This window comes from Colobus angolensis, unplaced genomic scaffold (genome assembly GCF_000951035.1).
Source record: "Colobus angolensis palliatus isolate OR3802 unplaced genomic scaffold, Cang.pa_1.0 Scaffold142, whole genome shotgun sequence".
Lineage (NCBI taxonomy): Eukaryota > Metazoa > Chordata > Mammalia > Primates > Cercopithecidae > Colobus > Colobus angolensis.
Window position 1 is genome coordinate 1,393,790 of NW_012114511.1, and position 20,633 is coordinate 1,414,422.

A 20,633-nucleotide genomic window follows, 5' to 3' on the forward strand; every position below is an offset into this window, starting at 1 on the left:
TGTGCCTGTATGCGTTTGGCCAAAGCCAAGAGTCCTTAGTTGTCTAAAGATTGACAAAGCCCAGGTGACCCTGGCATGGGTCAGAATGACTGGATTAGCCAGTCTGTCAAATTCATTTTCAGTCAAACTTTCTCTAAGCTCTAGTGCTCCAGAGCCAGGTGACTCCTGAAACTGTTTTAAAGCCCCATAAAAAGACTCCCTATAATTGGGTTAACTTTGGTTAAGGTTTTTTTAAGGTTATCACAAGCCTTTCTAGTCCCTCTCAAGTTCTTTGACGTTGTTTTCCCCTTAACTGGGTTTATGCATCCATTTTCCTCTGGCCAGGTTCTCCAGGGCAAGCCCCCATCTCCTTTGGGAGGAAGTGCCCCATCTCCTTTGGGAGGAACTGCCACCACCTGACCTTTAGGCTCTTCCTTCACCAGATGGTTCTGGTCCAGATATGGCTCTTCAGGGGTTTCAGGCCCAGGGAAGCTCAGAGCAAAAGGGAAGATGCCAGGTGGAAGGAACTGCCCTGCAGAAAGGGTCCCCAGGAGCCCTGTTAATGGGAATTTATTCAGCAGGTCAGGCAGCAATTTTCCCTGGAGACCATCCTGAAAAAAAACTTCCCGAGGAAGTAATTGACCGACCCTGGGGAAAAGCTGAAGAGGAGGTAGTATCATCAAAATGTCCTGGGAGGGGAGGTGGGTCTCCCTTGGGTCTCCTACTCGGGATCGATCTACCCTTATCCCCTTTTCCAAAGCGGCGCAAACAATTACCAGCACGTTCTCAGCACTAGGTCTAATTGGGTGAGTTTTTATTGTAGAAATGCGGCCCCTGAAGATGTGAGACGCCTAGGTGGGCCCCTGCGCCTTTCCACTGGCCTCCCACTGCCCGTGCCCACAGAAGGAACACAGGGTCCTTAGACCCGGGCGGGACCCACTGAAACCCCGCGTTCAGTCATTTCCCCAGGGGGATGCGGCCCCCGAGTGCCAACCTTCCAAAGTTCAGGTGAGTTCACAACGCTTGGATTCTAGTGGGGTCCTCCTCGGTGTCAAGGAGCAAGAGAGGCGGTGGCAGCTGTGGGGAAACAGCCACAGGGCCTGCGAGTCCAGACAGGTAGCTCCAGGCTAGTTGCACGCTCGCGGTTCCTGTCCCTTCCGTGTGCAAAGTAAGGAAGTCAGCAGGCGGCGAGCAAGCCTTCTGTGCCCGGGCTGGCGCGCAGCCTTTCAGGAAGGTTTCCCGACTGGACCCTTTGTCCAGAGGAAGAAAGATTCGGCCAGGGGATCAGAATCACGGTACCTACAGGTACTGGAATCGAGACCCTACACAGCCTCCCGACGCCTCGGTCTCCCTTTCCGCTCGGGTTGCCACTCTAGTTCAGGAAGGGTCTTTGGGTCAGGGCGCAGTGTTCCCAGGGGCCAGCGATCCCCGGCGTCATGCCCTGTCTACCAGGCTCAAGCTGGCTGCTCTTGGCTAGGTCGGGACGGGGCGCCCGGCGGCCGTGTCTCAGTCCCACACTACACCGGCCGCGTCTTCCAGGGCGCGCGGGCATCGCGCAGCGAGCGGTCGTGGGGCAGCGCGGCGAAGGCCGAATGGCGCAGCTGGCAACCGATGAAGAGGACGACGAGCGCCACCGAGAGCAGCAGCAGGAAGAAGAGCAGCAGGTAGGTGGGCAGGTCGGGCTTTGTGGCCGCACCGTCCCGCATACCGCGCGCAGTGGCCAGCTCCAGCGGCAAAGCGCCTTCTGCCTTGACCGTGGCTCCTGGGGCCAGCGCGATGTCTACCGCCGCCTCGGGGCCGCCCGTGGCGTTGAATATGTCGCCGTACATGGCCCGCGGGTCCCGCCTACCCCAGCCGGACCACTTCACTTGGCCTGGAGCGTACTGGCGAGACCCGGCGCCTCCATGGCGCGCCTCTCCCGCCCTGCCGCACACGACTGACCGAGAGTCGGTGCCTTGGGGCCGGCGGGGACTGCAAAGACCCCAGGACGCGTCCGCTCACTCGCCTCTGCGCTCAGCTGCCTTCCCTGCTGGCCGGCGGACCCCAGTGCTCGGAGCTGGACAGTTCTGTGCCGCGCCCTCCGGCTCACCTTTCTCACCGTCGCCACCAGGACAGAGGTCCCAGTCACTGACTCTTCTTTTGGCTTTCCAACAGCCAGCTCAGCTCGGACCCTCAGCTCCAGTGAGCTCCAGGTGCCGGGCACCTCTGGGCTGCGGCTGCTGGGAGAGGCACTCAGCGAGTGCAGCCGCAGCCCGGGGTCTCTGCTGAGCGCTGGTGGCAGAGCGCATGGAGGGCGGGTGGCCAGAGTCCTCCGCGTCCTCCGGCGCCGCCGTCACCGCAGCGTCTCGGAGCAGTCCTGCAGCCTTGGGTCCCTATCGAGACGCCCGGTGTTCGGCGAGCTTGTCCCCACTCGCTCCGGCTGCTGCACTCCTGTTTTGAGCAGGAGACTGAGCTTTCTGGCGGCTCTGAGCGCGCTCTGGTCCCGGGCGGGGGTGCAGGGGAGGGGCGGGACTGGCAGCGGCTGCCCGGGGGAACGGCTGCGAACCAATGAGGGCAAGAGAGGACGCGGCTGCGACTGCCCTCGGCCTGGCCTCACATCACTCACGGACAGAGGGACAGAAACAGGGACAGAGAGAAAGAGAGAAAAGCACAGGGTCACAGGAAGACTGACGGGCAAAGACACATTTACAGACCTATGAACAGAGCCACACGCCAAACAGGGACAAACCGCTGAGGTAAGCAAACCAACTCAGAGACAAAGCTCAGCCGAGCGTGCACACCTGCATTCATCCTCCTACTTGACAGGCTCCCTCCAGGCATGGCCTGGTTTGTTCCGAGTGCCCACTGGCTGTTGGGTAGCTCAGGCCAGGCACACCACCTCCAAGGGTGTGCAGACGCGCTCCCAGACAAGCATGTTCAAGCTGAGACTGGTTCCGTGGACCCCATGTCCTCTCTGGTTGCGTCCTGCCAGTCTGTGTGCATTCCGCACCGTGTGCACAAATGTTCAGCTCCCTTTTGCCTATTCTGCCTGGGCACAGAGGGGCAGAGGGGCAAGAAAAGGACATGGCGCTAGTAGTTGCCCCCCTGCTCTTGGCAGCCCTGGAAAGGCGAGGTGGCCAGGACAGAGGTGTGCAATCAGTTAGATTGAGTGGGGAGGTGTCTCCTTTCCCAGGAGTCTGAACTGCTCACTTCCTCTGAGAATTCTTCCAGGCCCCCCAGACCAGAATGGGAACAACTACCCTGGACCACCACAGGCCCTGCACATCTTAACAAGCCCCACCCCTCACTTCTGGCCTGTCATTTTCTTTCAGGGCCAGAATTAGGGGGAGGTGGGTGAGAAGCCTAGGGCACAATACTGAATGAGACACTCACTCTCAAGAGTCCACAGGTGCAGGGCTGGGAGTAGGCGTGTCCTTCAGTTTTGCCCCTAGATGCGTCACCCCTCACCCTAGTCCCAGCCCTGTTGTCTGCTCATTTGTCAGAGACCCTCAAAGGGTCAGCCAAGTTCACATCTGTGTCTTCTCCTTTTTCCTCTTCAGGGGTGCAATACATGGGGAGAGCTTGGTGACACTGGCTGAGAGAGCCAGTAGAAAGATGAGTTCGTTATTCTCTCTTCCCACCTCATGCCTGGCCACCAGCATAACAAGAACAACCAAGGTGTGCAGACCTTAGCCAGAGCTCATACCCACAAATCCCTGCTCAGCCCGGCAGAATCACCTCCGTGAGCTCTTTGTCGAAGTTGAAACTGTGGTTCCAAGTCCTGACTCTACAGTGTTTACCAAATGAGGTACAAAAATGCCCTCTTTGATGTTTTTCACTTAGTCCCAGAGATGGGCCTGTGGGGGATTCAGCACTGCCCCATCTGCCCAATCAGCATCCCAGACAGAGCCCTCCTTGGTCCTGGGGGGCTGCCCGGTCTGCTTCCAGTGCACAGGGTGCTGGGCCTCTCCACTTGGCTGCTGCCAGTGCCTCATTTTCCAGATGGCAAAGTTGGCTCTGAGAGGGTCCAGGGCTTATCCATGTTAGCACAGGACAGCCACCATGTATCAGTGACATAGCAGCAGTGGCAGTGGGCCACTTGGGAGATGGGGGGAGTCCCTTTCTCTGAAGACCTGACCTGTTTCAGACAGCATTTTTCTCAGCCAGCAGCATGCTAGAGAACATTATGTGAAGCCAGAACAGGCCTATCATCAGGACTTTCAGCCAGGGGGAGACTCAGCTCATCAGTTGGATGGAGGGGGTTGGGATGGAGGTGATGTTCCTGCTGTCAGTAACTTCCTGGGTCCTGGGAAGGCATGAATGCCTTCACCAGTGAGTGGTGAGACCTGAATCAAAAATAAATGGCATAACATTCACCAGCCTGGTGAATCTCGAAACTGGCTCCATCCCATCATCTGATCTGACCAGAGACTGGCAGGCTGACAGGACCACAGGACAGAACTGGAAACACCCTTTCTGGGATAGGAGACAAAGCCCTCTCAGAGCTTTCTCCTTGCAGAATCCTTTCTCCCTCACACCCATCCTCTCTCCAGTTACCCCACTCCATTAACCAAACTGCAGCCACTTTGAAAGCCCTGGCAAGACCATTCTCCAAGCCTCCTATGGACTATTCTCATTAGGAAAGCTGCTTCATTCCAGAGTCTGAGCTTGCGCTACTTGCTATTTAGTTCTTAAAATGGTTATTGTAGGCCGGGCGTGGTGGCTCACTCCTGCAATCCTAGCACTTATGGAGGCGGAGGCAGGCGGATCACCTGAGGTCAGGAGTTCAAGACCAGCCTGACCAATATGGTGAAACCCCATCTCTACTAAAAATACAAAGAAATTAGCCGGGTGTGGTGGCTGGTGCCTGTAATCCCAGCTACTTGGGAGGCTGAGGCAGGAGAATCACTTTGAACCCAGGAGGCGAAGGTTGCAGTGAGCCAAGATCACGCCACTGCACTCCAGCCTGAGCGACAGAGTGGGACTCCATCTCCAAAAAAAAAAAAAAAGATCATTCTAAAATGGAACCTTAAAGTCACCAACCACTATGGTTGCCAAAGTCATCTAAAACAAACAAACAGAAAGTCACTAACAGGGTGATGATTTAAAAAACAAACAGAACAGTTCTTCAAGCAAGGGCATTCTCAGCACTCACAAAGGGAGCGGCCATTACATGCTCCAGCAGACTCACACCACACAGGGAAACCACACCAGCAGCAACCAACCCCAACCCGGCAGACTCACACCACACAGGGAAAACCATGCCAGCAGCAACCAACTCCAACCTTCAGACAGCGATTTTTCACCTTTGATCTTCACCCCCAGCTTCTGCGTCACACTGAGTAGTTTAATAATAATTCCCTTGGTGTGTGGAAGAAACAGAAATAGCTCCACCAGGCATCACAGGCCTGCGTGGCACAGTTTATGAAATCCTGGGCCTCTAATGCTCCCTGTCTCCCAAGTTTCCATTAAACAGCTGCCAAATGGCTCTCACTGGCAGGAAAGGCACCCTTGCCTTGCCTCCCTTGGTTTCTCCACAGACAGGTCAGCAGGGAAGAAAAGCGTGTCACTCAGCAACTACGTAATGGGAAACAGGTTGCCCTGAGGTCCCACCCCTGTGACCTCTGCCTGTCAAAGCCGACCTCTAATCCCCTTTTTATAATCTTTTCCAAAGACTTAAATGTATGGGGACACAAAGCTCCCTTAATGGAAGGTCGCTCTGGCTTTTATAAAGAGCTGTGTAAACTTCATCTCTGCATTTACTCAGTACCAGCCTTGTTTAATTTCCTGCCCGGGGATGTGCAGGGAACGTGACTGCCCTCTCAGGGCCCTGAACATCTTTCAGAAAAGAAACAGTACCCTCCCCACTTCAGGGCCCCCTAAAAGGCAAGATACCTCCTCCAACTGTACTGAAAGGGAAGGCAGTTTGACCACATGTTCTCTGTTGAGCTTCTCTTTAGAAAATGCAGCTTCAGACTGAGTAGACAAGCACAGACCACAGTTGGAGGGTCCCCTGCACCATGACCAGCTATGTGATCTTGGCAAGTGACACCACTTCCTGGGGTTCTGGCTTTCTCCTTAAGAAAATGAGGGTGATAGAAGTGCCCATCACAGGTTGCTGTGGGGAGAAAGATGAATGCTAAGCCCCCACCTAGTGCTCAGCCTGTGGTAAGAGGGCCAGGAATGTTAGTTACTAGAGTCATTCTGCCATGGGAGATGGTTCATTATAGTGGCTACATGCATGGACTCTGGAGCCCCACTTTCCATGTCTCAGTCCCAGCTTCTTCATTCACAGGTGGGAGACCTTGTATGTGTCATTTCTATAAAATGCAGCATGGGAACAGCAGCAGCTGTGGGGAAGGAATGAGCAGTGTTGGGGACATCAGGTTCAAGGATTTCCCTGCCCACCACCACCACCACCACCATCCCTGTTTCACCACCATCCCCGTCCTGCCACCGTGACCAGCGGAGCTGCAGGGACTTTTCATCCACACCAAACCCTTTGCAGACACCTCGCTCCACACCATTTCCTGGACAATCACAGCATGTTTCCAGAGGAGGACCAGAAAACACTTATTTACCATCACCCCTCATTTTACAGCCCAAAGGGCTGAGGCCTGCCCCAGATTCCACTTAGAGCCTCCCAAACGAGCCACCTGGCGTCAGTAAGTCCCCCTCCTGGGTTCATATCTAGGATTATGGTGGACCTGAGAGAAAGTGGGGAAGGTAGGCCATGCCACTTCCCATATAGACCTCAGGTGGAAATTCTAGGCCAAATCCCAAACTGAGCAACCCAAGTCCTGCATTTCCAAGTAGCTGGGATTACAGGCACCAGCCACCACACCCGGCTAATTTCTTTGTATTTTTAATAGAGATGGGGTTTCACCATATTGGTCAGGCTGGTCTTGAACTCCTGACCTCAGGTGATCCGCCTGCCTCCGCCTCCATAAGTGCTAGGATTGCAGGAGTGAGCCACCACGCCCGGCCTACAATAACCATTTTAAGAACTAAATAGCAAGTAGCGCAAGCTCAGACTCTGGAATGAAGCAGCTTTCCTAATGAGAATAGTCCATAGGAGGCTTGGAGAATGGTCTTGCCAGGGCTTTCAAAGTGGCTGCAGTTTGGTTAATGGAGTGGGGTAACTGGAGAGAGGATGGGTGTGAGGGAGAAAGGATTCTGCAAGGAGAAAGCTCTGAGAGGGCTTTGTCTCCTATCCCAGAAAGGGTGTCTCCAGTTCTGTCCTGTGGTCCTGTCAGCCTGCCAGTCTCTGGTCAGATCAGATGATGGGATGGAGCCAGTTTCGAGATTCACCAGGCTGGTGAATGTTGTGCCATTTATTTTTGAATCAGGTCTCACCTCTCGTTGGTTAGCACCTCAACATTTTTTTCTATGGTCTCAGTGACATGTGACCTCATCTGCCTCTCTGAGTCCCTTTAGCAGTGTAACCTCAAGCCAAGTAAGTTGCAGCCTGTAGGATCCTGGGACTGATAGACTGATTGTCACCCCCTGGACCCAATCATCTTGCCTTCTCTGGGAAGGGCAGAGGTTTGCATGGTGGTGAAACTGCATTCCTCCTGCTGCCTGGGCTCAATTAGGGGTATTGGCTGGGGTCATGGGTGGGGTGGCTGCATGCTAAGGAATAAGCTGTCACTCTGGCCAAGGACTGGCAAGGAGACTAATGGCAAGGAGACTAAAGCTGGGATAGGACCGGTATATGGTCAAAGACTGGGAACAGGACTGTTGTTTAGGATCAGTTTCCAGGCTCAGGGGCCCCTGGTAGTCTGGCTAGCATCCTCAGGTCCCTGTCCCTGGGCTTCCAGGATAGGGTGCCTGGCCTTTGTGGTTACACTTATGGAGCGACTGGAAGCCAGAAGGAGTGCCTTAGACCCATAAATGGAGACAGGTAGCAAGGCAGGGAGCAGGTGTGTTTAGTCACTTCAGAGGCGCCAACTCATCTATGGCACTGATGCAGGACTGCTTCATGGAAAGGTCTGGGACTTGGTAGTGAGGCCAGGGCAAAAGAGCTCCTTCAGAAAATGTTTGGTTTTGTCTAGGATTGCATTTTCCAAAATTTGGCATGAATACTTCAAGTGGGATGCCATATTACTTTAAGTAGTGCATGGGTGCAGTATTAAACATCATGAATCACACAACGACAAAGTTTCTGTCTTTTAATCTTGTTTAATTATTCTGATTATGGCAAGAAGAAAAATTCAGTCTGGCTCAGTGTCATCTCAGGTCCTCCAAGAAGCACATGCAGAAGATGTATTAGAGGAAACAGCTGTGATGGGTAAAAAAAGGGGCATGAACAAGAGGCACCAGGGAGAGCATTGAGGTCACAGTACTGCTCTGACCCGTGAGAGCAGAGAGGGAAGAAAGGACTCGGTAAGAAGAGCCTCAAGCTGAAAGTGTCTCAGTCAGGCGGTAAGGAATTCCTAAGCAAACCCCACCTGTTAGGAGCCCCCTGCCAGGTGGGACGTATGAAGCTGGTGGCACTGTTGCCCTTGCTAGCCAAGCATGGAGTCGTCTTTCCTCTGCTGAGGTTGGGGCTGGTAAACTTTGCAAAAGGCTGTCAGGTCCTAGAGGAAGGGGCAGGTGCCAAGGTTGAAGTGCCAGCAAGACTCAACCCTCCCAGGAAGCCCCCTCTCCCAGCCTTTGGCCCCAACTAACCCTTTCTGCCCTCCCTTTAGTGGATGAGACCCAGGCAGTCCCCACCTGATTACTGCTAGTCTTAACTGTGTGCCTCATATTTAGTCTTCCCAGGGTGAGAGTGAAAGAGTGAACCTCATACTTGGGGTTGGGCCTCTGAGTCTGGGCTTAAGTCGGAGCCCAGGGTGTCAAGCAGACCTCCCTTGTGGCTAGAGCTTCATGTCTGTGGTCAGCAGCGTCAGGCCCACGTGTGTCCTGGGCTGTCATCTCTGCTGGGCCTTCTCCCTCTCCTTGCCATCAATATTTCCACAGGGCTGGCTACTGCCCAGGCCCAGAGCCCCATTGCTGGACACTGAGACTATAGCAGCCTCTTGCCTTTCACTCACCCTGTCATCCATCCTTAGGGATGGTTCTAGGCCTTTTGAAATCTGGAGCTTGTACATCTTAGGGGCCCTCTCTGAGAACAAGAGCAAATCATTAGGTTTTAAAGTGAATATTTATTTAGAATGAAAAATGGAATCAAAATGAATTGAAATTTTTAAAAATCTGACAAGGATTCAAAATATGAAACAAAACACAACAAAACTATCCAGATTGGCTTTTGGCCACAAAGGAAGGACTGGGAAGGGCCATCGGGCTCTACCTTCCTAGGGTTCAGGAGCAGGCTGGTTGGGAGGCCAGGGAATGGCCCCATTGTCTTATAACCCCCACCCATGGCTGAGGGCAGGACCAACTAGAAAGACTGGTCTTAGTCGGCAATAAGCTCTAGGACTGGGAACCTGCCTTCTCTCTGCATCCTCAGGAGTCAGCGGTCTGGGTCAGCCTGTGGCGGGCTGGGGCTGGGAGAGCGGGCAGCAGGAGGTGCAGGCTTGAGCATTCTGCATCCTCAGGAGTCAGCAGTTTGGGCCAGCCCGTGAGGGACTGGGGCTGGGAGAGCCGGCAGCAGGTCGTGCAGGCAGCAGGTCGTGCAGGCTTGAGCTCTTTGCCTGTAGATTCTCCTCCTGAGCTGGGGACCTACGTGGGCAGCTAGAAGCCTGACTTCCCTCTCAGGGGATTACTCTTGGCCCTGCAAGGACAGGCACCCCCTCCTACTCACCCCATCCCTCCCCAAACACCAGGTCAAGCCTACAAATCCAGTCCTCTAGAGAAAGCTCTTTCCTATGAGGGGCCCTGTCTTCCTGGGCATAAATCCTGAGGTTGCTTCCCAGATTAATGGGATAGGAGAGACAGCCTTTGGACAACATTCTCTCTTTATGCCCATCCCTGCCCCCCACATGCATTGAAAGGGTAGGGAGGATTTCTACCCTTTATTAGAAAGAGGAAGAAAATCCAAGTTTATGAAATTCAGGCATATATTTCTTCAGGGTGTGAAATTATGTTTTCTTTTCCTCCCAAAGTTCTAAAAGAAAACCCAACTACCTGGTTTCTTTTTGATAAAACTACCAGGGATCTCCATTCTCTTGTCTGGATAAGTCCCTCCCTACAATCAAGCACCCCCTGCTTCAAACCTTGCCTTTGGCTGCTGCCCGGGCAGCTTTCATGTCTTTCCCAGTCCTCCCTCCTGCTGTCACTGGGCAGCAAGTCTTCTTTCACGGGGTGTGGCAGAAGTGTCACTGGTGGCTCAGTGGCCTCAGGCAGAAGGGACTGTAGATCTGAGGTCAGGGCAGAGAAAGCCCCCTGTCCAAAGAAGTGGCACACAATGATCACGAAAGGTCTGTGGAAGAGGATGCCTTATGCTCTGTGAGTCCTTGATGGGGAGGAAGGGATGAATATGCCCATGTCCTGATTCATGAGGAAATGTGATTATTTTTAAAAAGTTTTAGGTGAGAGAACTGAAGCTGTCCTTTAAAGTGGCATTTTAAAACCTAAATTGGAAACTGCATTAGCATTGCCATTTTATGCTGAGGCAATAGAAATTCAACATGCTCCTGTCAGGCTCCCAGGTCAAACATGAGGTTGTCTCCATCCTGAAGGCTTCCTTTGAGGAGGCATATGGGGTTCTCTGTACCCCAGTTCTGCTGGGGAAGGGGCTTCTCCCACCCCCTCCCACTAGGAGGCTGCTTGTGGGCTGCCTGTGGTTGGGAGAAGTGGACTGGATGGCTTGGAGTCATCTTGCCCCTTCTTGGAGGAAGCCTTTAAGATGACACTCCCCCAAAAGTGGTGCTGGGCTTCACTAGTGAGTGGATGGTCTCAACATCTCAGCTGGAACCAAACAGGGAAAACAAGAAGATACTTGAGGTTGTTTAGGGCATTTTAAGATATGAAAAGCTGCCATCCAGCCTGGCCCCCCAATCCCTGAATTCACCCATCCAGGCAAGAAAAGCAACCTCACCCATGGCTCCCCACTGGGAGCTGAAGGGCTGGGGACAGCAGTTCTCCAGGGACTGGTCTTGATTGCTTTTCATGGGAATTCTCCCCTAACCCCTTCGGAATTACCTGGCATGCTTTTAAAAATTCAAGTTTTGCCCCCCAACCCCAAAGATTTGAACCTAGCATTTGGAGCTGTGAATGGGCATATACATTTGGGCATGCTATTGTCAAGTATTAACCAAGGCATCCCCCTGCATTTCCTGACACCTGTGGTCCTTCCTTGCAGCCAGACAGCAGCCAGACTGCTCAATATTAATTGCTTCAGGGAAGGGAGGACATTGCAGAACTCGGCTAACAAAAGAGTCAAATTATTAGCTTTTGAGTTTCAAGATCTAGGCCCGGGTATAGGTTTGGAACAAGACATGATGAGTAAGGGCAGCACTGTGGCTCACACACATGGTACCTTTGGGCAGATTACAAAAAGGTGCCCTTTCCCTGGGCATGGCATGTGAAATTTCCCTGTTGTGCAGTGCACACACTGCTCAACTTTATATGGCAATCCTGCATAAAAGCAAATTTTCCCATCTCTGAAGTTAAAACAGAATCTCCCTCATCTTGGGGCAAGGTAGAGCAGGAGGTGAGGAGAAGAGAGTTCATGGGGGACACAAGGAGACCTTAGATGTGAGGAGGTCTCTGAGAGGGGGTAGAGGAATGTTCTGCCTGGAGAGAGATGACAGAAGACCAGAGAGTTTGGGAGATCAGCGTGCAGAGGGAGATGGTAAATACCTTTCTTAGGGAGCCCTAAGGAGGCAGAAGCCCTCAGATCATTCCTGCAAGCTCACCTCCTACATGCTGCAAGCTCACCTCAGTGTACATGAAGTGCTGACGGGCCACAGCAAGCTGCCTCCAGCTCCAAAATGATTTGGAGACAGAAGGGCTTCTGAGTTAGTGCTCTGAGAAGGGCATGAAAGAGGCAAGCAGGCGTTCTGCAGCTGTCTTTTTGATGAGAATGAGGATCCGTGCAGCAGCGACCCACAGGACTGACCTTTAGGAAGCAGATAGACAACAGAGGTTTGGCGGACATCAGCGCAGGCAGAGAGGGCTGTGGGTGGGATGATCGCCTGCCGTAAGCCTGCGGAATTCATCACAGGGTCAGGAAAGTGGGTGTGGGACTCAGAACTGAGCTGAGATTTCTACCACCTCCGAGGAATGAGGGACAGGGGCTCCTAACAGAGACTGACTAGTAATCTTTCATTTCTTACCCACTTGAGTTTGTGGATTAAGATTTATATAAATATATAAAGAGAACCACAAGCAAATACCTCCCAGTAATTATCTCTAGGTGGCTGGATTAAGAGTGATTTTCATTTTCCTCTTATCTGAACGCTGAGGTTTTTAGAAATTTCTCCAGTGACCATGGTTTACTTTTGTAATGAGAATAATATTTTTAAAGAAACAGTATAAAACAAAACAGCAAAAGTAATTTGCATTTTAATTTTTCTCCCCCGTCTCCTGGGCCCTCATTCCTTAAGGGCCTCATCCATCTGGCTTCCTTCAGTCCCCTCTGCAGAGGCCTGGGCACTGGCTGAGAGGTGGGCTGGGGGCTGGAGGGGATGGAGGCAGTGTGTTCAGTTGGGAGTCCTGGAGCGCTGGGCCTCGATTCACAATGACAGCGGCAATAACATCTCAAAGGACAATATTCTATCCTCCCTGCGCCCACTGGAGAGACAGGAGGAAGAGAACCATCTCGTCATTTTGGCTTCCTGGAGATGGTCTCCTCCCTGCGGTGGGAGGGTCCGGCTGGGCTCTGCTGAGCCAGAGGGCGAGTGGGCTCGGCTTGTTCACTGTCCAAGCTCCTGAACTAATGCCCTTTCCTGGAATCGGCTTCTCTGGTTCCTTAGAGCCCTGGTTCAGAACCTTACTCTGAATCACAACGAAGGGAAAGGCCCGCCAGTGAGGGCCCCAGTAGGACCATTTGGAAAGAAAGGAAAAGGATGACAAACCAGCCGGGCCTCTTTAAGGGATCCCCACCTGGGAGGGGACAGGGATGGAAATAGAAGCGAGCAGGCAGGAGGGGGAGGTTTAGTGGGCTGGTGGGAGAAGCCTGCTGATTATTACAGAGTGAATTACCTGGGTCTAATTGTGAACGCATAAGCAGCACATTTCCTCCTGATACAGATCGGAAGTGGCTCAGTTTCAGTCACAGAGAAATAAAAGATAAATCTCAAATGTGAGGGATCGCCCCCCCACTGCCCTGTGTCTTTTCCTCCATCTCTGCCCTTACCCCACGTTGGCTTGGTTGGGAAGAGGAGAGGACCCCCCCACCCCATCTCCTCTTTCATTATGTCTGGCTCTGTTTATTATCTGTGTTAACAAATATTAATATATAATATCAATATTAATACTATTCTTATTATCTATATTAATAAATTAATAAACAGTCTGTCTCACACACACACACACACACACACACACACACACTCCCTACTTGTTCAGCCTGGCTGGAGCTTTTCTCCCTGCCACCTTTGTCCACAGAACCTGCTGGCATGATGTGGGATGAGGCCCTGTCTGCCCTATTCTGGTACTCTAATGACAGTGCACCCTGGAAGCCTACTGTCCTGGGCAGGTTGTCCCCCTCAGTGCTCTGCCATCTGACATCGGGTGAGTTCTCAGTTCTGGGGACAGAGTGGGAGTGGACCTTGCCCATGCCCCAGTTCAAGAATGACATTTCCTTACCTCCAAGAAGCAGGAGACAAAATTGAGACTGGGCAATCCCTGGAGTTGGGGTTTGGGGGTAATAACCCCCAAACCCTTGTTAGCATTGGCTGTCCCTTTACTATTAGTTTTTAATGTAAAAATAAGGCTGTTGAGTCATGGAGATGCAACACAGGAAAGGGTGGAATTGAGCTATTCACCCCTATTTTTTCCTTGGTGCCTTCAATGCTTTATCCTTTATCTTTCTGCATGCCCAACTTATTTATTTATTTATTTATTTATTTATTTATTTATTTATTTATTTATTTATTTATTTATTTTCAGAGATGTGATCTCGCCCTGTCACCCAAGCTGGAGAGCAAAGGTGAGATCATAGCTTACTACAGCCTCAACCTCAAGTGATCCTCCTGGACTCAAACGTTCCTCCCCCCTCAGCCTTCCAAAGTACCACGAGGACTACAGACATGAGCCTCTGTGCCTGGCCCCAAATCTTACATGTCCTTACAAAACTGGATCAGGCCCACCTTAGGGAAGATCAGAGAACTAGCTAGAGTACTGGTCCAGGCTTGGGGGCCAGTCCTATCTCTAGTGCCCACCAGTCAGGTGACTTGATAACCATGCCATCTGGCAAGGGGAACTCTGTGGCAGGTGTTCAAATAGAGTTGATCATCAGAGTTGCCTGGGGATCTCTTAAAATAGAGGCTCCTAGGCCCAACCCTCAGCTGTTGAATCTACATTATCAGTCTGTGTCAAGGGATTCTGAGGGAGGAGGTCCCAGGACTGTGTGGAGAAATACCCCACAAGGAATGTCCCTCCTGCCCAGGCTGCCTGCTAGGGACAGTGCCTCTACACTTGCTGCCTAGCCTAAGTGCATTCCTCCCACTCAGTTCTGTTCGTTGCCACTCATTCTATGCTCAATCCAGTTTATGGGCCCAGGACCCCAGGAATTGAACTTCCAGTTCATGCTCTACTTAAGTTCTTTCTAGGTAAAGGGGATCTTGAATCCTGCCCTGCCCACATCACTGGGCTGTTGTTTTAAATCGATGAAATAAGGGATGTGAAAGTGCTCATCATACAGCTGTAAGATTAGAAATCAAAAGGAATGTTGTTGTCCATCAGACAATGATTCGCCAACTGCCTTGTGATATCTCCTCTGTGCTGCCCACCACTCTTGTTAAAATCTCACAAATCTGCTCACCTGTTCCCAGGCTTGTCTCTTTTCTCTTCAGTGAAACTGCAAACCCCTCAGAGTTGGAGTCCATTGGATCCTTCCAGCCCTTCACACATTACAATACATTAACTGAGGTGATGACTGAGTTGACTGGCTGTATTTAACTTGTTCAACAAAATGGGCATCCTTCTGATGGATGGCCAGAACTACTTTTGGGGGGTGTTGGGGGGTTTCCATCAGTGTCCAGACACAGGGTTTCTTTTGAAGTGGAGCAAAGCCAACCTGGGGAGGTTGGAAACCCTGACTGTGGCTTCTTAAACAACTGCTGATTTGCATTCATAGGCTGCTGTTGTTTGAGGCACCAGGCCTTATGATTCAGAAGTAAATCATTCTTTTGGGATGAATGGGTGGGATTGATTACTCTCCTGCAGATAGGCTAAAAATGGTGTGAAAAGTTCCTGGATCCTTCCTCAGCCCCTGTGTTTTAGCTATTAATGGGTAACATACCACCTCAAAACTTTGTGGTCTAAAGCAACAACACTTTATTATTTCTCACAATTTTGTGGCTAACAAAGCTCAGCTGGGAGGTTCTTCTGCTCCACATAGCTGAATCACTTATGCAGCTGCACTTAGCTGGGAGCTTGACTAGGCTGGAAATACAAGAGGCCTCTCAGCCTCCAGAGTTTCTCTCTACACAGCCTCTCAACATTCAGCATCCTAGCTGAGATCCTTTACAAGGGCTGGCTTGTAAGACAAACCACCCTGGGCACGGGCTTGTCAAACCACTGCTTGTGCTATACTTGCTAATGCTCCATTGGTTAAAACAAGTCCCATGACCAAGCCTAGCATCAGTCGGGGAGGGGAACACACAAGGGCCTAAGTACTGAGAAGCATGTTTCACTGGGGCCATGGATGGTATAGTTCACCATAACCATATTTTCCTTTCTTTCTTGGGAAGTCACCCAAACACTTTACAGAACAGAACAGCAGCCATACCAGGCATTTGTGTCTATTTGGGAAATGGACCATCCGCCCAGTACTATGTATCTCTACTGGGACCCAGTGCTACTGGCCCTGCTGTTTCCTGTGCGTGGTGGCCTGTGCTGTGACCTAGGGGAGGTTACACAGACCCAGACTCCTCTGCTCTGTGCCAGTGGTGGTCTATGCCCCTGGGCGACCTCAGATCGGGAAGAGGAGGCTCCAAGGCCTGGCAGGAGGGCAGTTTCTCTGATTTTTCCTTGGGAGTAGAGTGGCTTCATGCAGTTGCTGCCTCTTGCACATGGGTTTCTGATGGTGGCCTCTGTGAGGCCTGTGGGAGGCCCTGCACATCCCTGACGATGAAGACACCAACATCTCCTTCACATCTCTTTGGGTTGCCTCTAAGTCTTTGCCACAAAGTGGACCCATGTGGGAGCAAGCACGGGGCCCCTCTACCCCGCTCCTCTTCTTTCCTTGTGTCTGTGTGCCTAGGCACTTCTGCCCAGGTCCCATTCTCACCTCCATCCCCCTCCTTGTCTTTGCCTATGTGGTGGAGCACCAAGGATGACCAGAAACACCCCGTGGGTGGGCTTAGGGCACACTTTTAGTCTCTTTAGAGTTACCCGGGTGTCTGAGCCGTGACCACGTGGGTGGGTGCACACAGGCTGTGTGGGAAGTGACAGTTCCCTTGGTTTCCTCATATATCTGTGTTCTTGTCTCACACCCTTAGATCCCTGCTTCAGAAAGTATCCTTTATGTTTCACCTCGGGTTGAGTCTTCCATGTCATATGTATGCAGGGGGAGTACAGACTGGAAAGTCTTTAAGAATCGGGAAATGCTGTTTTTACCCTTTGGGAGAAAGATTGAAAATCTGTCCAGAGTAACTAGAATACTGATCCATACCATCCTCTTCCCTTCCTGCAGCCTCAGCACAATGGAAACAGCTCACCTCTGAGCTGGTGCCTGGGGACATTAGGCTTGGAAATCCCGGGACACAGCAAATACATCTGTGTTCTTTGAAGGAAAAATATCACGAGAAGACACCCCGATGGCCTTTGCTGAAGCACAGAATACACATTCTGTTCATGCTGGTGGTGACAGACAGTGATAATGCCGCAAGCATCTTTACGTAATGATGAGTCTACAAGGCAGCCTCGGCTCTCAGATCGAATCTTCACTTTCACCAGGACTCAACTGGCCTGGGGGCAGCTAATCGATTTCTGCAGGTTAGTAAGGCACCAATAGCTCTATTTTGCTGGAGTGCCCATTCTGTGATTGATTGGGGTTGAGCGTGATACCCCGGGGCTGTGTTCTGTTCTGTCACTGAGATGACCCAAAGTCACTTCTTCTCTCTCAGTGACTGACCCTGCTCGGGTCTGGGGCAGTCACTGCTCCCCGCTGGCATCAGTGGTCTGGAAACCCTATGAGTCAGTTGTACAGCTACTGGGGCTCATGCTGCTCTCAATGATCTATGCTCACGGAAAGCAGCACAAGTCCCCAAGACCAATATCAAGTCAGATTTATGTAACTTGAATAATCCACTTCACCATCCTCTACCTACAGAATAAGGTTCTATATTTCCTATTTATAGCAGCATCCTCACCAGCCAGAAGCTGGACCGGCCCACAGTGTGTACTGGTTATTTCTGGAGTCTCGGAGGGGTGACCCCACAAACAAGGGTGGTAATGGTGGCTACCATGCTGGCTGCCTTGTCGCCCTTTCTGCTTTGCTCCCCCTTCACCTCTCTGCTACCTGCTGCCTCCATAGATGTTGAGATATGTCTCACTGGGATCACTGTCCCTGCAGAAATGCCCAACATGCCATTTCAAGGTCTTTTCAAAGCTGGCGGCTGGGCAGAGCGGAAAGACTCTTCTCCCTGGTCCTGAGGCATACACATGCCCTGGGCCGTGAAGCAGGCCTTTCCGCCCCATGGCCTCGAAGCTTCTCTCCCAAACAGTTTAACTAGCTTCTGGCCCTCACTCATTAAACAGAACCACACCACATCTCAAGAAAAACAGTCCTGGCAGTTTCTGGCCCTCGCTTCTTCAACCGTAGAAGCTCAAAACCAGCCCCAGGGTTGGGAAGGGTAGAGAAGTCGTCACACCATTTCTATGTTCATCAAGACCCCGAGGATGTAAATGACAGAAACCCAAAGCAAATTTGCTTAAACAAAAACGGGATCCATTTGGTGGGGAAGCTAAGAACAAGTCACTTCTGGAACAGGTCACTAGCCCTAAGGAACAGCTGCAGGAAGCAGGGCCTCGGGGTGGGCCCCACCTAAGGTCAACGGCACCCCTTCTGCTTCCCTCTTTCCCTCCTTTTCTCTTCTATCCCCCTCCCCCATCTCCTCTTCTCCCCTGTCTCTGTTTCTCATCTCTTTGACTTCATTTTCAGACAGTCCCTCTCCATGTGGTAGCGGGTTGTCCACTGGTGTCCCAAATTCACATTCTCCTGTTCATCAACCCTGCTGAAGAGGACTTTTCTTTGCCATGGCTACTTATATATAAAACCAAGGAAAGACTAAGATCAGCTCTGTTTGGGTCTGCTGTTGATTTTGGAGGAGGTGGGCGCTCTGGTTGGCTGTCCTGGGGTTAGGTGCTAGATGGTGTCTGGGGTACAGTGAGATCTGTTACCAGCCAAAGAGGGGGTCACAGCCAGCACCAAGCCTACATGCTCCATAGCCCAGCCCCTCCTCTCTGGCTTCTGTGCTGGCCATCTCTCTGCCTTATCCCTGGATATTCACCATCGCTGGGGTGGTGGGGGTGGAAGTGGCAAAGTTAAAAATGTTGTCTATCCTACCAGTGTCTGGACCTGCCCTCAGACACCTAAAAGTGTCTTGTTAAATTTTTCTTTGGCATATTTAATTGTCTTCTTTTGTCTTCTCTTTCCCCAGCATGCTGCCTGTCAGCTGGGTGGGGTGTGGGGTCAGTGCCTGGCAGCAGCCTCCGAATGTCAGCTTCCACGGGACACTCGGGCCTCTTTGGTCAGTGGCACAGCTATGCCACATCCATGTCAAGGCACAGTGGGCTGTGTTTTGCCCAGTTATTTCTGACTCAGATACTCTGAGGACATGAAATCGGGACTTTTAAAACTTATTGTAAGGAGAGGACACTTTGCCCCTGCCTCAGCCCTGGAGAGCCTCTTCCTTCCTCTTTCTCCGTCCTAGTGCAGGGAGAGGCTGACAGGAGGCAAGGGGCTGGTCCTTGCTCATTCTAGAGGAGGCCAGGCAGTGCAAAAGGCAGACCCAGCCAGGCTCCGGTTTCTATCGGCATGGGAGCACTCCCCTTCCTCTGGGGTCTGACCCTCTCTGTCCAGCACCTTGACCTCTCTGCTCTCACCACCTTGCCTCGTTCCTCTCCTGCTCCAATCTGGGTAGGGGAGAACCCATGCTCCTCAGCTATCCTTTCTTTCAAATTTTGATTCTCCCCTCATCTGACCTCTCCCTTTTTAAAAGCCTCAGTTCTGGGAAATGAGCACACCTTTATTTTTTCCTGCTTTCTGTGTCATTCCTTCCCTGAAGCAAAAGGCATGGGTTGTCCTAGCTGCTTGACGGCACTGGGGAAACAATGGTGAAATACTGGGCCAAAGTGAGTGTCTGGACCTGCCATTCCGCAATGCCATCCAGCCCACGTGGGCCCCTGCTCCCAGGATCAGGATGAGGTAGCATTAGCCAAGCTCCTGCTGGCTGTGCCTGGGAGACCACGGCTGGAAGTGGCTTCACTCCTGTGTAAATCATCATTAAGTTGATTGACATCTATGTGTCTTTCCTGGAGTTCCTTCCCTCTAGTACTCCCACCCTTCACGGGGTGCAGGGAAGAGCTGGGATAAGCATAGCGTGGAGGCATGCCTGCCTGCCTCCACAAATGAAGATCCTCCGGCCCGTCGGCCTCTGGGGCTCTCAGACTCTGCACTTTACAGACACAGTCATGGGCACTTTGAGAAGTGATGGGCTCAAGGCTGCTTATTTGTAACCAGATGCTGCATGCTCCTGAGCAGGGTAGGGTGTCTCAGCCTCCCCATGAAGGTGTCTGGTCAGAGCTTTCCTGCCTTGGGAAATCTCCCCCTGCCTGGCTTGTGTAGGCCAATGTTCTGTCTTTGGGCCTATCTGGGAGGGAAGGAGATAGGCTTTGATGGGCAGAGGCAGCCACTGCGCTTTCTCAAGTGTGTGAGCATGGTCTTTTAGGAATAGCTCAGAGGACTAACTGGGGACTTCTGCATGGGATGTGTCACTATGATTTGTTGAGTCCTATTAGTAGCCATAGGAAGGTGACAAGTCACTGGAGAACTTACTGCTTAACCACTGGTTACCCGGGAAGCCTGGACAGGGGCTGCCACTCCCGCATCAGAGTGTGCCATGTTAGGACAAGGAGCTGGGCCTCCTTCCAAGCTGTAACTAGACAGGAAATGGCTTGAGCTACAGCCGAGGATGGCTTATGTTTCTGCAAACTCACCGAGTTTCTCAGGGCCCAGTGATGCTGTCTGAAGGAACTTCATAAAACTGGAGACCAGAAGGGCGCTGCAGTAATTCACAAGTTATTCAGCAAGAGTGGCTACTGTTTGTCCTTATGCTGGTACTCAGTGGGGAATGGAACAGACCTGACCTCCTCATGGAGCTTCCCTGGAGCAGTGGAGACAGACACTGAACGTATACATTAAAGCTGTAGACAGAATGATGGCAAGTGTGCAGAGCTGCAGGGGACAGGTGGGTGCCTCTGGCAGTGTGCATATCTTGGGGAGTGATAGTGAACTTTCCAGGGAGGACCTGGGCCCTTTTTTCTCCCCATCTGCCTCTGGGCCTCTCTCAGGTTCCATTCCTCACCCTCCTGTTTGGCTTCTTCAAGCACTGCTTCCC

The 20,633-nt window shown here is 51.9% G+C and overlaps 1 pseudogene across 1 annotated transcript; it reads right to left on the minus strand.

The window, feature by feature from the left end:
• Positions 1-1,351: 1,351 nt before the first annotated feature.
• Positions 1,352-2,435, minus strand: LOC105506956 (annotated as a pseudogene). The gene has a single exon (XR_001001021.1). The product of XR_001001021.1 is annotated as an uncharacterized LOC105506956 (transcript).
• Between the last annotated feature and the right edge of the window lie 18,198 nt (positions 2,436-20,633).